Source organism: Bos taurus, chromosome 7 (genome assembly GCF_002263795.3).
Source record: "Bos taurus isolate L1 Dominette 01449 registration number 42190680 breed Hereford chromosome 7, ARS-UCD2.0, whole genome shotgun sequence".
NCBI classification, from domain to species: Eukaryota; Metazoa; Chordata; class Mammalia; order Artiodactyla; family Bovidae; genus Bos; species Bos taurus.
The window spans coordinates 89,027,084-89,041,393 of NC_037334.1; positions in this window are offsets into that span (position 1 = coordinate 89,027,084).

Below are 14,310 nucleotides of genomic sequence, written 5' to 3' on the forward strand. Positions count from 1 at the left end.
AATAGCTCAGCTGGAATCTCATCACCCCTGCTAGCTTTGTTGTAGTGATGCTTCCTAAGGCCCACTTGACTTCGCATTCCAGGATGTCTGGCTCTAGGTGAGTGATCACACCATCATGGTTATTTGGGTCATGAAGCTCTTTTTTTGTACAGTTCTTCTGTGTATTCTTGCCATCTCTTCTTAATATCTTCCGCTTCTGTTAGGTTCATACTGTTTCTGTCCTTTATTGTGCCCATTTTTGCTTGAAATATTCCCTTGGTATCTCTAATTTTCTTGAAGAGATCTCTAGTCTTTCCCATTCTATTGTTTTCCTGTATTTCTTTGCATAACCTCTAGATGTTATCCCCTTTAAGAAATTTCCTAAGCTGGACAGTGTTGCCTCATTCAAGGCCATGTCCTTATGAGGGAGAGCAACATCTCATGTCATATGGAGGGTTGGTCATTTGTGTTCAATATGGGGGAACAGGTACAGGCCATTTTAGCTTCAGAGCCCCCAATAAGGTCAACCAAGGATAACATGAGGCCTGAGATACACTTCAACTTATTCCTCAGCATCTTTCCTTCCCCCGGCCAAGTTTTAAAATTGAGAGCTTCTCAATTAGCATCCTACACCTCTGTCTCAGAGTCTGCTTACTGAGAAATCCAACCTGTGACACTGTGATAATTGAAGAAAGTTAAAGGAATTTAATTGTGGATTTCTCTTTGTTTTTTGGATCCCTATAATATGAGCAATTCCCCCACTTTGTTTTTAATAGATTGCTCAAATATTAGTCACATCAGTCTGCATTGTACAAATAATTACTCAAATTTGGTTGAAAAATATTACTTAGAAAGCACAGCATAGAGCTGGGTTTTAGTCATGAATTTCTCATCCATTTATCACTTGATCATATTTTTGGATAACTGCTTGCCAAAGCTAAAAATTTTAATCAGAGCCATTTTTGAGTAGGAAAAGCAGAAAGGATGCCTTTGAAAGCAATAATCCTTTTTTTTTTGTTTGTTTCTTTTTACTTTTATACAATTTAAAAATAGTCAACTGGAATTTTAAATTTTAAATTGATAAATAAAATTGCATTTGCTCCTCGCCAAGTTGACTCATACATTTTACAGATGAAATTAGATTAATTAAGATACTACAAATTCCATGAAGTTATTTATTTTACTCTTCTGTTGAATAGCAAATATTAGCTTTGGTTCCACAATGTTCATAAGAAATAATTATCTTGAGAGGTTTCACAATATTTACTATGATAATTTGTTATATTGCATTTACATAATATTTTAAAATATTTTGTAGTCATACAGCCTAATATTTCCATGCATACTCACAAAGAGGGTTTCTCAATGTGTGTATATAATGATTTTCCCCTTATACTGTGATAAAAATATAGATTAAAAAAACACAGCTTTTTTGTTTTCCTCTCTTTGCTTTGGCTAATAATGATGTGGCCCCATTTCCCCCAATTTTTGCCCTGTTACTTTCTATAAAGCCACAGGGACCATCTGAACAATAGGAATGACAATGACATCAACAGTAAGAACAGCTAGTGTTCGTTAAACTCATGTGCCATACACTTGTCATTTTCAAATTCCTTCACATGTTATCAATTCATTTAATTATAACAAGACTTTGGAAGTTGGTGCTATTATTTTCCCTATTTTAAAGATAACAAATGACCCTTGTCTAGAATGGGGCAGAACCACTGAAAGAACAGTGCACATCATGATCACTTCTATCTTGGGGGTTAAATAAAAATTTCACCTGCTAGTCAAATGGAACGCATAGCTTGTATGTCTACTAGGAGAGGTGTGAAAAGAACCAGGGGATAAATCTTTCAAATTCTTCCGAATATAATATAAAGAATTCAGAAACAAAGAAATGAAGCAGAGAGATGGGTATTTTCTTTAGCTCTATTTATTATGAAAAATAGCTGCAGTTGTTTGTGCTTGTGTGTGTCTTGGGGTGGTGGTTGCTGTAAAATGGGAATTTACCAAATTGTCCAAGTATATGTCCATAAGGTGTTTAAAATGTCATAGTTTTTCTTCTTTCTAATTTTCATAGTTTCCAATTTTATATAATGGGCATGTCTTGCTTGTGAATCTGAAGTACTAATTTGAAAGAGTTTTCAATGCTAAGATTCTGCGTTCATAAATATTTGCCTACCACTATGCAAATCACTATGTACTGTCCCCTTATTTCCAAAGAGTAACTCACTTTTTTCACTATATATGATGGTAAGACTTCACGTGTCCTATATAAACTGTGCTGAGAACTGACTAAAGGAAGATTCCAGAATCATCTTTATCAAAACCTGAATGTAACAGGGGATCTTAGGCCACTGAAGCCTCTATATATTTTTGTAGTCATTAATATTTTAATCAGAAAGTTAATGTTATTTAAATTACTAGTTTAACTTTAGAGCCTCATTATAGTGCAATCTTCTCTTGCTTCGTGTTGGTGTTTTCTGAAGCTAAACACGCTGTGCCAGGTACACAGGGACTAGAGCACTGAAAGGGAGCAGTGGGATCCTATTCTTACCAAAATAAAGGCAGGGTGGTGAGCCCAAATTCATTTTAGAATATCACTCAGATCTTTCACTTCATTTGGCTTTTATTATGAATTATTTATTAGCTCAAGGATGATAAAGTCTCATGTTAAATCTCATGCTACAACTGATTTTCTGGGAAGATCCTGACCAATAACCAATAAGAACTGAAACAAATCTACTAATCAATTTGGTTAGCATAGTCCAGCTGACATCAGCAGCAAAGCAAAGTAAAGATGGACGTTTTTTGGATAACACAGATAGAGATGGTGATTCTTCTTGTTTCACAAAAAATGTTAACTGCTAATTATCTCTATCCTGACACACAGCAAAACCACTCAGTCTGCCCAATCTGTACACTTCTATACTCCACAACTGAACCTAATAGTAACTCGAAAGTTTGAGTCTTTCATTTTTCTGGAGAAAATGTTAGGTCCTAGTCTGTTATCACTTTTAAATGCTAAACTTTTAATGAACTTAATCTATGTATACAAATGAAAAAAATCAACGCTAAAAGGTAAAAATCTACTCTGAAATATTTACTATCATTTTGAATTTATTCAAAGTCACCATGGAAATGTGTGAATTTCTGATTCCTTCGAGTGTATTGGTGAGATGATCTCTATGTGTCAATACTCTGAGAACAGGGACTTACTGAGACTTGCCTCTAGCAAGTGCTAAGTGCCTGGGAACACATAATAAATATTTGATGATTGGAAGATGCTGGAATAAGAGGAAATACCAATTCTTAGCCAAAGGAATTATAAATACTATATACTTATTTGTATATTACTGTAACTATAAAACATTTTACTTAAGAGTTTGTTTTATTAATATAAATACCTGTTTTGTGGATGTAAGTGTACTATGTATATACCATAGAAAACTTAGAAATTCCAGAAATTATACATATATACACACATATACATACACAGAGAATAAAATTATAATTCTACCATTGGAAATAACTACCATTTGATGTTATTTACCTTCTAAATGTATATAGTTTTACATAGTTAAGTTTACACAACAGATTCACTTTTGAACCCCAGTTAGAACAAAATGTATATCCATTAGAATGTTCATGACATTATATATGTATTTATATATATATATATATGTATATATGTCTTTAAAATATTAGAAAAATATGGTAATTTATGTTTCTACAATTATTTAGGCTATCTAAATTTTGGAGCTATTATTAATAGTGATAACTGCAATCAGTTTGTGAGAGTTTGCTCTGTACCAGTCATTGTGCATCTTTGTGCACAAATCCATTATACCAGGTATTACCTTTTTCAGGTGAAAGAATTCAGTTAAAAAAGATTAAACATTTATCTCAAACTAACTACTAGTTTATGATTAAGGCAGAGTTAAAAACTGGTTTTTCTTGCATATTAACCGCTTTGTTGTTTTGGCTCTGTATTAGATATGCCCCTTCGTAAACATCTCTGTGCATGTTTTAGATTATGTCTTTAAGTACATTCTCAGAAACAGAGTTGTAGAACTAAAGGGATGAACCCTTTTCCAAACTTTTAACATAATAATAACATAATTATTTTCTGTTATTTTCCAAATGCATTAATCAAATTTATATTGTTATCCAAATGAGTTCAGGAGATCTAAGTATTGGTTAATAATTACGTTGTTTACTATTTGTTAATTAGATGGGCCAAATGTATTTTATGGGTTTAACTCTCGTGTTTTTTATTTTTAGGCATGGTAAAGATCTTTTAATATATTAATCAACTGTCTATATATTTCTTGTGTGATTACTCTGTTACATCGCTTAGTTTATTGCTCAGGTTTTAAGTGTTAATCTTATTATAGTGGTTAATTGTACTGATCTCTAAACTCTTCAGATAGTTAGGAAGTTACCCAACGTGGACACATTCATTAACAAACTTTTATATAACCATTCTTTGGTATCAGGCACAGTTCAGGACATAGCATATCTACTCCTCATATTTCCTTTAAAGACAGGTACTATTATTATCCTTATTGTTACAGATGAGGAAATCAGAGGAAGTAAATTTCCCTAGCTCACAGAACTAGCAAGGAAAGAAGTTGAACTTGGACAGGCTGGCTGAAGCAATCACGCTCTTATACCAAATATGTCTTGCAAATATTTCCCAAGCTTCACATTGTCTATTTTATTTGATTTATTAATATATATGTTAAGAATTAGTTTCATATAATCAAATCCATTGTTCTGTACCTTCCCCTCAGGTACAGTTATTCTTTTCACATATATTCTAAGAAAATCAAACAATTACAAAAATTGCTCTGTCAGATATGTTTCTACCAATATTGTTTACAACAGCAAAACAGCTGGAATTAACTGAAATTTTAAACTGAGGATTGAACAAATATGACATATTCAGGTACAGATGTTGTGGAGTTATTAAAAATGAGGAGCCTGTATATTTGTTGACATAGAATGCAGTCACCATATTGGTAAATACAAAGGTAAACTTTAGAAATAGGAACTCACCTATGTTAAAAAACTATGCATACATGTTTGTGTACACCTACTAATATATAAAGGTTTCTCTCGGCTGCTTATCTATTTTAAAAAGTATCCTAAAATGAGAATTAATTATTGGTGAAAAATAGCTTTAAAAAAATCAAGGTCATAAAACCCACTACTGGGCATATAATATGAGAAAACTATAATTCAAAAGGACACATGAATTCCAATATTCATTGCAGCACTATTTACTAGGATATCGAGATAATCTAAATGTCCATCAACAGATGAATGGATAGAAAAGATGTGGTACATACATACAATGGAACACTAGTCAGCCATAAAAGGAACAAAACTGGGTCATCTGTAGTGATGTGGATGGATCTAGAGTCTATCGTACAGAGTGAAGTAAGTCAGAAAGAGAAAAACAAAATATCAGGAAATGTATCTATCTAGAAGAATTTCAATAAATCTAATCTGAATCCCCCCCCAAAAAAAACACACACACATACATATAGAATCTAGAAAAATGGCAGAGATGAACCTATTTGCAGAGCAGTAATAGAGACACAAACTTGGAGAACGGAAATGTAGAAACAAGGGAGGAAGGGGAGGGTGGGAAAAATCAGGAGAGAAGCACTGACATATATACACTACCATTTGTGAAATAGAGAGCTAGTGCAGGCGACAAATTCAAGGGATTTGATCTTAGACAGAGTGCCTGAACTACTATGGAGGGATGTTCATAACATTGTACAAGAGGTAGTGACCAAAATCATCCTAAAGGGAGAAAAAAAAATGCGAGAAGGCAAAGTGGTTTGTCTGAGGAGGACTTACAAATGGCTGAGAAAAGAAGAGAAGCAAAACACAAAGGAGAAAGGGAAAGATATACCAACTGAATGCAGAGTTCCAGAGAATTGCAAGAGAGATAAGAAAGCCTTAAGTGAACAATACAAAGAAATAGAAGAAAACAATAGAATGGCAAAGACTAGAGGTATCTTCAAGAAAATTGGATAAAAAAGGGAACATTTCTTGCAAAGTTAAGGCACAATAAAGGACAGAAATGGCAAGGACCTAACAGAAGCAGAAGAGATTAAGAAGAGGTGGCAAGAATACACAGAAGAACTGTCCAAAAATGTCTTAATGACCCAGATAACCACAATGGTGTGGTCACTTACCTAGAGCCAGACATCCTGGAATGCAAAGTTAAGTGGGCTTTCGGAAGCATCACTATGAACAAAGCTAGTAGAGGTGACAGAATTCCAGTTGAGTTATTTAAAATCCTAATAGATGCTGCTGTTAAAGTGCTGCATACAATATGCCAGCAAATTTGGAAAACTCAGTAGTGGCCATAGGACTGGAAAAGGTCAGTTTTCATTCCAGTCCCAAAGAGAGGCAATGCCAAAGAATGTTCAAATTACTGTACAATTGCACTCATTTCACATGCTAGCAAGATTATGTTAAAAACCCTTCAAGCTAGGCTTCAACAATATGTGAACCGAGAACTTCCTGATGTACAAGCTGAATTCAGAAAAGGCAGAGGGACCAGAGATCAAATTGCCAACATCTGCTGGATCAAAGAAAAAGCAAGGGAATTCCAAAAAACATCTACTTCTGCTTTATTGACTACACTAAAGCCTTTGATTGTGTGGATTACAACAAACTGGAAAATTCTTATACAGACAGGAATATCATTCCGCCTTACCTGCCTCCTGAGAAACCTGTATGCAGAAGAAGCAACAGTGAGAAACAGACATGGGACATAGGACTGGTTCAAAATCGGGAAAGGAGTATGTCAAGTCTGTACACTGTCACCCAGGTTGTTTAACTTAAACGCAGACTGCATTATGTGAAATGCCAGGCTGAAGGACTCACAGACTGGAATTAAGACTGCCTGGAGAAATATCAACAACCTTAGATATATAGATGACACTACCCTAATGGCAGAAAGCGAAGAGGAACTAAAGAGCCTTTTGATGAGCGTGAAAGAGGAAAGTGAAAAAAGCTGGCTTAAAACTCAACATTCAAAAAACTAAGATCATAGCACCTGGTCCCATCACCTCATGGCAAATAGATGGGGAAACAATGGAAACAGTGACACATTTTATTTTCTTGGGCTCCAAAATCACTGTGGATGGTGACTGTAGCCACGAAAGATGCTTGCTACTTGGAAGAAAAGCTATGACAAACCTAGACAGAGTATTAAAAAGCAGACACATCACTTTGCAAACAAAGGTCCATGTAGCCAAAGCAATGTTTTTTTCTAGTAGTCAAGTATGGATGTGAGAGTTGGACCATAAAGAAGGCTGAGCACAGAACTTAATTGTGGTACTGGAGAAGGCTCTTGAGACTCCCTTGGACAGCAAGAAGAGCAAACTAGTCAATCCTAATGGAAATCCACCCTGAATATGAACTGGAAGCACTGATGCTGAAGCCCCAGTACTTTGGCCACCTGATGTGAAGAGCCGACTCATTGGAAAAGACCTTGCTGCTGGGAAAGTTTGAAGGCAGGAGGAAAAGGGGACGACAGAGGATGAGATGGTGGATGGCTATACAGACTCAATGGACATGAGTTTGAGCAGGCTCTGGGAGACAGTGAAGGACTGGGAAGCCTGGTGTGCTGCAGTTTATGGGGTTGCAAAAAGTTGAACATGACTTAGCAACTGAACAACAATAGCGGGAAGACGCTGTATAGCACAAGGAGTTCAGCTCGGTGCTCTGTGATGACTTAGGGGGTGGGAAGAGGGGTGCAGGAGGAGGCTCAAGAAGGAGGGGGTATGTGTATTTGTGTAGTTGATTTACTTTGCTGTACAACAGAAACTAACACAACATTTAAAGCAATGATACTTCAATAGATAATTCAAGATTCTGTGACATCAACAATGCAAATGGTACACTGATAAAAGTTAAGAAACACCCTTATTTCCAGAAAAAGGGCTTTCTTTATCAAAAGTTCAAAGAAATACTCACCTGTTTTTTGGTTGATAATCTTTCTGCAATACAATCAATATTAAACAATTTTTTTTTTTGGACCACTCTTTAGATCTCTTTATGCACTGTAGGTATCAAACACAAGCAATCTCTTTGTAGGTAAAACTGGCCATGCTCTCTAATACATAGACCTCTCTGTGTATATACCCAATACACCATTATTAACTGGATATTTATTCTTGGAAACATAAGAGGCCCGTAGTGAATACACATTGACCATTGAATGAAGAGCCTGTACTAGCACACTGAGCAGATCTAATCCCCTTGTAGGTTAAATTCAAAATCCAGTTCTTTAATTATTATACATGCACACGTGCACCAAAGTGTATGCTTGGAGGGGAGAGATTTTTATCAACTGATCATTTTTGTATTCTCAGCTTCTAGATCAGTACCTGGCACATAGTGGGTGCTCGATAATCATTGTTTCCACAAGTAATAGCTAAAATAACCCACTCATCCCAACAACTGACAAGGGAGCTGAGTTTTACTGCCATCATCTCACAGAACACACTACTAAAACTCAGAGGATGTAAGTAACTTGCCCAAAGTTGCACAGTTGGTAAATGCTGGATCTGGTACTTTAGCCACATGCTCTGATGCTGAAGATCCCATAAGCATTCCGTACACCCTCTCGGGACAGACCACTCTGGAAGTTCTCTGAGGACACAGACTCAATAAACATTTTCCACTGCTCTACTGCCATGTGAATATCCTCTCATTCATTTCTTTGGCAAAAATTTATCAGGTGCTTATCATGTGCTTGTTTTAGATGCTGGGATTACAATGATTAGAACAAAAAAGTCAGGTGAGGCTACTGTCTGCACAGTTCACACATTCTTTCGGAAGGAGACAAACAACAACTGTGCCAAGTAGGGAATAAATAAGATAATTTTAGAGAATGATACGTGCTCTGAGGAGACTTTAAATAGGCTGATTGGGGATAGCTCTTCTGAGGAGAAGGGGCCCTTCACAGGAAGAATTTAGAGCAGACTGTCAAAGGCACAGGATCAAATAGCAAGTGCAAAAGCCCTGAGTAAGAAATGAGCTGGGCACGTTTGAGGATATAAAATGGCCAGTGTGCTCAGAGCAAGGGAACAAGGGATAAAGTGGAAGCTGGCTTGGAAGTCCTTCAAAGTCATTTGATTTGGACTTCTTAAAGCTAACACAGAATAAATGTTCAATCTAGGGCTTTTTAGCTAATAAATGATATAATACCCCATTAAAGAGCAATTACAAATCATTAATCCCTTTACCCAAACATAAGAGTTATTTCGACTTACAACAATACTTTTTAACAAATTAAGAGGGAACATAGAGATAATATAAACTAGCATTATGAACCCTGTGAGTCTAAAATAAATCACTAGGGATGTTAGACTGGCTATACAAAAGGTGGCTTAACACTGGCATTGGCTTTCAAGAGAAATCATGGAATCTCCCCTCTGGAGATGGTTTAAAATAGGATTAGATATGTTCACTCAGTGCAGTCTTGCTGAAAGCCTCTGCTGACCTCTCAAGGTCTTGCCAGTCCTATGATTCTGTGATAAAATTAGACTCTTTCATTGGGCGAAAACAACCCAGGGTTCACCATGCCAGCTGCAACCTGGCATAATTGGAAGGGACTGATTTTGGAGGAGTGTACCTCCTATAGCCAAGACAAGATGCAATTAACAGATCCCCCAACTGCTCTTATTTCATGCTGTACTGAGTACTCTGCTGGTTCTTGGCCAATAATGGCTGGTATCAGTGATACAAGCAAAGTCAAGTGGTCTGATCCATAATTAAATAGTACATGTCTTTATTAGATGCTGACCTTGCTTTGAACAGCATGCCTTCAAGAATTGTGTACCTATTAGTTGATCCTTTGATCCTTGAAAATAGGAACCAGATGAATCCAATAATGCATTTTTATTTGGCCTCTTTTCTGCCATTTTCAGGATGAAATAACTCAAGTTGTGATGTCATGGAGCCTTAACCTCATTAAGCCATTCAGCTCGATTGTTCAGCTACTTAATCATCAGCACTTATCTGCTGTATCTACTCATTGAACAATCGCTGCTTTGAATAAAATTCAAGGAAATTTTTTTTTTCCCATGACGTTCTCATTTAGAGGCGAATGGGCATAATGACTAAAGCACAATTCTTGAGTGAGGTAGACTTGTGCTTATATCTAGCGCCTTCCTACCCAGATGGATGAACTTAAGGAAATTACTAAATTCCCCAGAGCCTTGGTTTCTTTATCTACCTATTAGAGAGAATACTAGTTCCTGTCTCATAGACTTGACGTTAGAATTAAATGAGATAATACAAAGTAGGCTTTTCCCTATCCTATCCTATCCTATCTCAGATGTTCATTTAACATAAAACACCATCAAATATAAGCGTAAGTTTACTTGATGGTGATAGCAGCCATGAAATTAAAAGACACTTACTATTTGGAAGGAAAGTTATGACCAACCTAGATAGCATATTCAAAAGCAGAGACATTACTTTGCCAACAAAGGCCCATCTAGTCAAGGCTATGGTTTTTCCAGTGGTCATGTATAGATGTGAGAGTTGGCCTGTGAAGAAAGCTGAGCACCAAAGAATTGATGCTTTTGAACTGTGGTGCTGGAGAAGACTCTTGAGAGTCCCTTGGACTGCAAGGAGATCCAACCAGTCCATTCTAAAGGAGACCAGTCCTGGGTGTTCATTGGAAGGACTGGTGCTGAAGCTGAAACTCCAATACTTTGGCCACGTTATGCGAAGAGTTGACTCATTGGAAAAGACCCTGATGCTGGGAGGGATTGGGGGCAGGAGGAGAAGGGGACGACAGAGGATGTGATGGCTGGATGGCATCACCAACTCGACTCATATGAGTTTGGGTGAACTCCGGGAGCTGGTGAGGACAGGGAGGCCGGGTGTGCTGCGATTCATGGGGTCGCAAAGAGTCAGACAAGACTGAGCGACTGAACTGAACTGAACTTACTTGCTTTTATTGTTTTTCTTCCACTCCCTACCTTCCCTTATCCTCTGTCAGCAGGTGTGCACACACACCCAGATATAAGCTCCATGAGGACAAAGACCCTCTTTGACTCATGCATAAACATCCCCGAATAAATATGCATGAAGTAAAAAAAAAGAATGAAAACATCTTGCACAATGGTTTCTGGTGTGTGGTCAGCATTCCATAAAATGCTAGGTGATTAATTTTTTTTTTCTTGGAAATAATGTTCAACATTTGAAGCAGCCTGGAGCCAAGGGCACAGTGAAGGGAGCTTGCACAATGGACAAGAATTTGCTTCTGGCTTTGCCAACAATAACATGAACTGGGACAAACAACTTTATCCCTTCAGTTTCCTTACATGCAAATCACTTCCATATATGAGATTCTCTGAGATCTGTATTCTTACTAGTGTTGTCTCATTGTTTTGTAAACATAGGTCTTGTTGCTTAGGACAAAGAGGTGTCAAAACCAAGGAAAGAATGTAGTTAGGCTGTTAGATGCTCTCACAACCAGCACCCCTATTTCCTGGCACCTCCCATTGTAAAGTGAGGAAACCAGAAAAATAGAAAGATGAAAGAATGCAGTGATATTGATACATGACGGCTTCTCAGTGAACATCCTCACAGCCTCCCTGTTTACCCAGTTCCAGTTCACGAAACACAAAGGTAGGGAAAACCTTTCAAGCTTGGATTAGCCAAAAGAAACTGAGCAGCTTGTTTCTCGATCATTTTTGTTTGCCCTGCATGCTGAATTATCTATGTTTGATTTATGAGGAAATTTTCTTTCAGTCTCTTTCATAGAGTTAGCTTTGCTTTTTTGCTTACTTTTTCCACTTATTCACCATATGCAGGACTTACATTCAGGCTTCACAAATAGGTCATGTTGAGAAAGAGAGCAGTGTAAGGCACAAGCCTCAATTTTCAGAAGAAGCAACAACAAACCTGGAGATTCAGAGTCTAATACAGCTCCTTTCCATGTTAAATTTAGAATGGCATTGAAACATGTATAATATCATATAAGAAGCGAATCGCCAGTCCAGGTTCAATGCAGGATACAGGATGCTTGGGGCTGGTGCACTTGGATGACCCAGAGGGATGGTACGGGGAGGGAGGTGGGAGGGGGGCTCAGGATGGGGAACACATGTACACCCATGGAGGATTCATGTTGATGTATGGCAAAACCAATACAATATTGTAAAGTAATTAGCCTCCAATTAAAATAAATAAATTTAAATTAAAAAAAAAATACTTATGCAAATTCAAGATAAGAGCATATATGCTGGTTTGTGTTTCAATAAATAATTATCTGAAAAGCATAAGAAGGTGAGGACAATTATCAAAGAGCAAGGAAAAGGGGAAAGAGGGCCAAATAACGAGAAGGAAAAATGTGTACAAGAAGAATAAAAAGGATTCTCGAACTCAAAACGGACAGACAGGCTATCAACAGGTGGACTAATAACTTGAAAAAGTAATTTAAGGGCAAAGTTTTAAATTTTTTAAAACTCTTTTTTTTCCCCCAGAATTTAGAAATTAGATGGTGATTTGATTGGAGAGATGTTTTGAAAAGGGAAAAAATGAATAGTAGAAATGTCTAAAGATGCTGATTGAGAGGAACAACAAAGCCAGATGGCATAAATGGCATCTTTAGGGATTTTGTGGCATCCGAAGCTCTGCTAACAAGTGCCCCCTCTGTCCTGAAAACGCTGCAGCCATGCTCTGAGCATGCTCTGTGTCCTCAGCTAGCCACGTTAACCCACTTACTGTGCTTGACCCTAAAGCTTCTAACTTTCTCTCAGCTATTCAGTCTCTTGATTTTTTAGCTGTGTTCAGTACTTCATCAAGCTGATTTTGCTGCCCTTTAGGACATCTTAATCAGTAAAAGTTGTGTCGTGAAATATTTGTGCATATTGATACTAAAGGATCTGAAGCAGCTATTGAAAAAGAATGAGGACATCTATAGGAAGCAGATTCACAGAGATGAATCTAAAATCAAGCTGCAGAATAATTTGTATAGGATGATCCAATTCTCATCACTATAAAAAACACATATATTGATGACTTGTATAATGCTATAGAAATGCAGGAATATATGTATAACAGCTAGCTTTGGTTTTCTGAGAAGTGGGGAGGGAGAGAGAATGGCAAAGAGCAGTGGGAGTGATTATTAATAAAGTAGAAACTTTCATCTCTGTACAACTAAGAAAAATCAGGAGAATAAGATATAGTCAAAAGGATGTAAGCAGAAGTTATTGTGTGCTACTTGCAGAAGAATTTATTTCAAGGCAGCTTACATGCACCCTTCTGCCCTTCCCACTGTGCTCTTTCCTGCTGCCTGAAATACTGACACGAGGACTGGCCCTGTAGCACCCACTTTGCACCGTGAGGATGGAAGCCACACACTTGGAGGATGATGAACCAGAAAAAGAAAGGAAGGTTTTCTGATGACTTCAACGGTGTCAATTACTACACCTGAAGTGTCTACTTCTGGTGAATTTAGTCCTAATTTATAAAGTCAGATACAGGAAAACTAGGTGCATATAGAAAATAACATTTCTTATGGGATAAAAACAATTATAAAGTCAGATTCCATATTATTTCTTTTGTAACACAGGCATATTCCATGTATGCTCAGATCTAGAACAGCTCACTTGTTAAATCATGATAATCCTGGGTGTGTCTATTTTGCTTCTGTAAAACACTATTCATTCCAATGAATAATTGAAGCTTTGGAGCTGTCGTGAGAGGTCTTGGTTTCTGCCTTTCTCCTACTAACAATAGAAGGCCTTGATGAATTGATTAAGCAAAAATAAAAGTGCACTGAGGCAAGAGCGCTACAATTGCTTAAACGTGTTTTGAAGGGGTCAAAGAGCTAAGCTGTGAAATTTCAGACAACAAAACATCAACTGTAAATAAGAAATCTGAGCTGAAACGAAGCACGAGCCTTGTTCAATGACATGAGAACAGACCTGGAAGTAGAGCTGTCTAATGGGTTCGAATTCCAGCTCTGTCTTCTAACTGTCATTTGTGCCTGAGTGATATTATTTGGTTTACCGATGCCTCATTAGTGTAATGGGATAACTGACCCATAGGGAAAGGAAACACCCCATGGCTGTGTGAAGCATGGTTGAGGGAACTTTGTGGAAGTCCTCACTCCATGAAATAAGGTATGTTTCTGGAAGCATATGTTCCCAGTCAACCAGATACTATACTTAAACTCAAAACATGATATGATCCCTGGAAAATGGTATTTTCAATAAATGATGACTGGCAAAGAAGAAGGAAGTGCGATGGTGCATAAATGGTTGTAAGCAGACA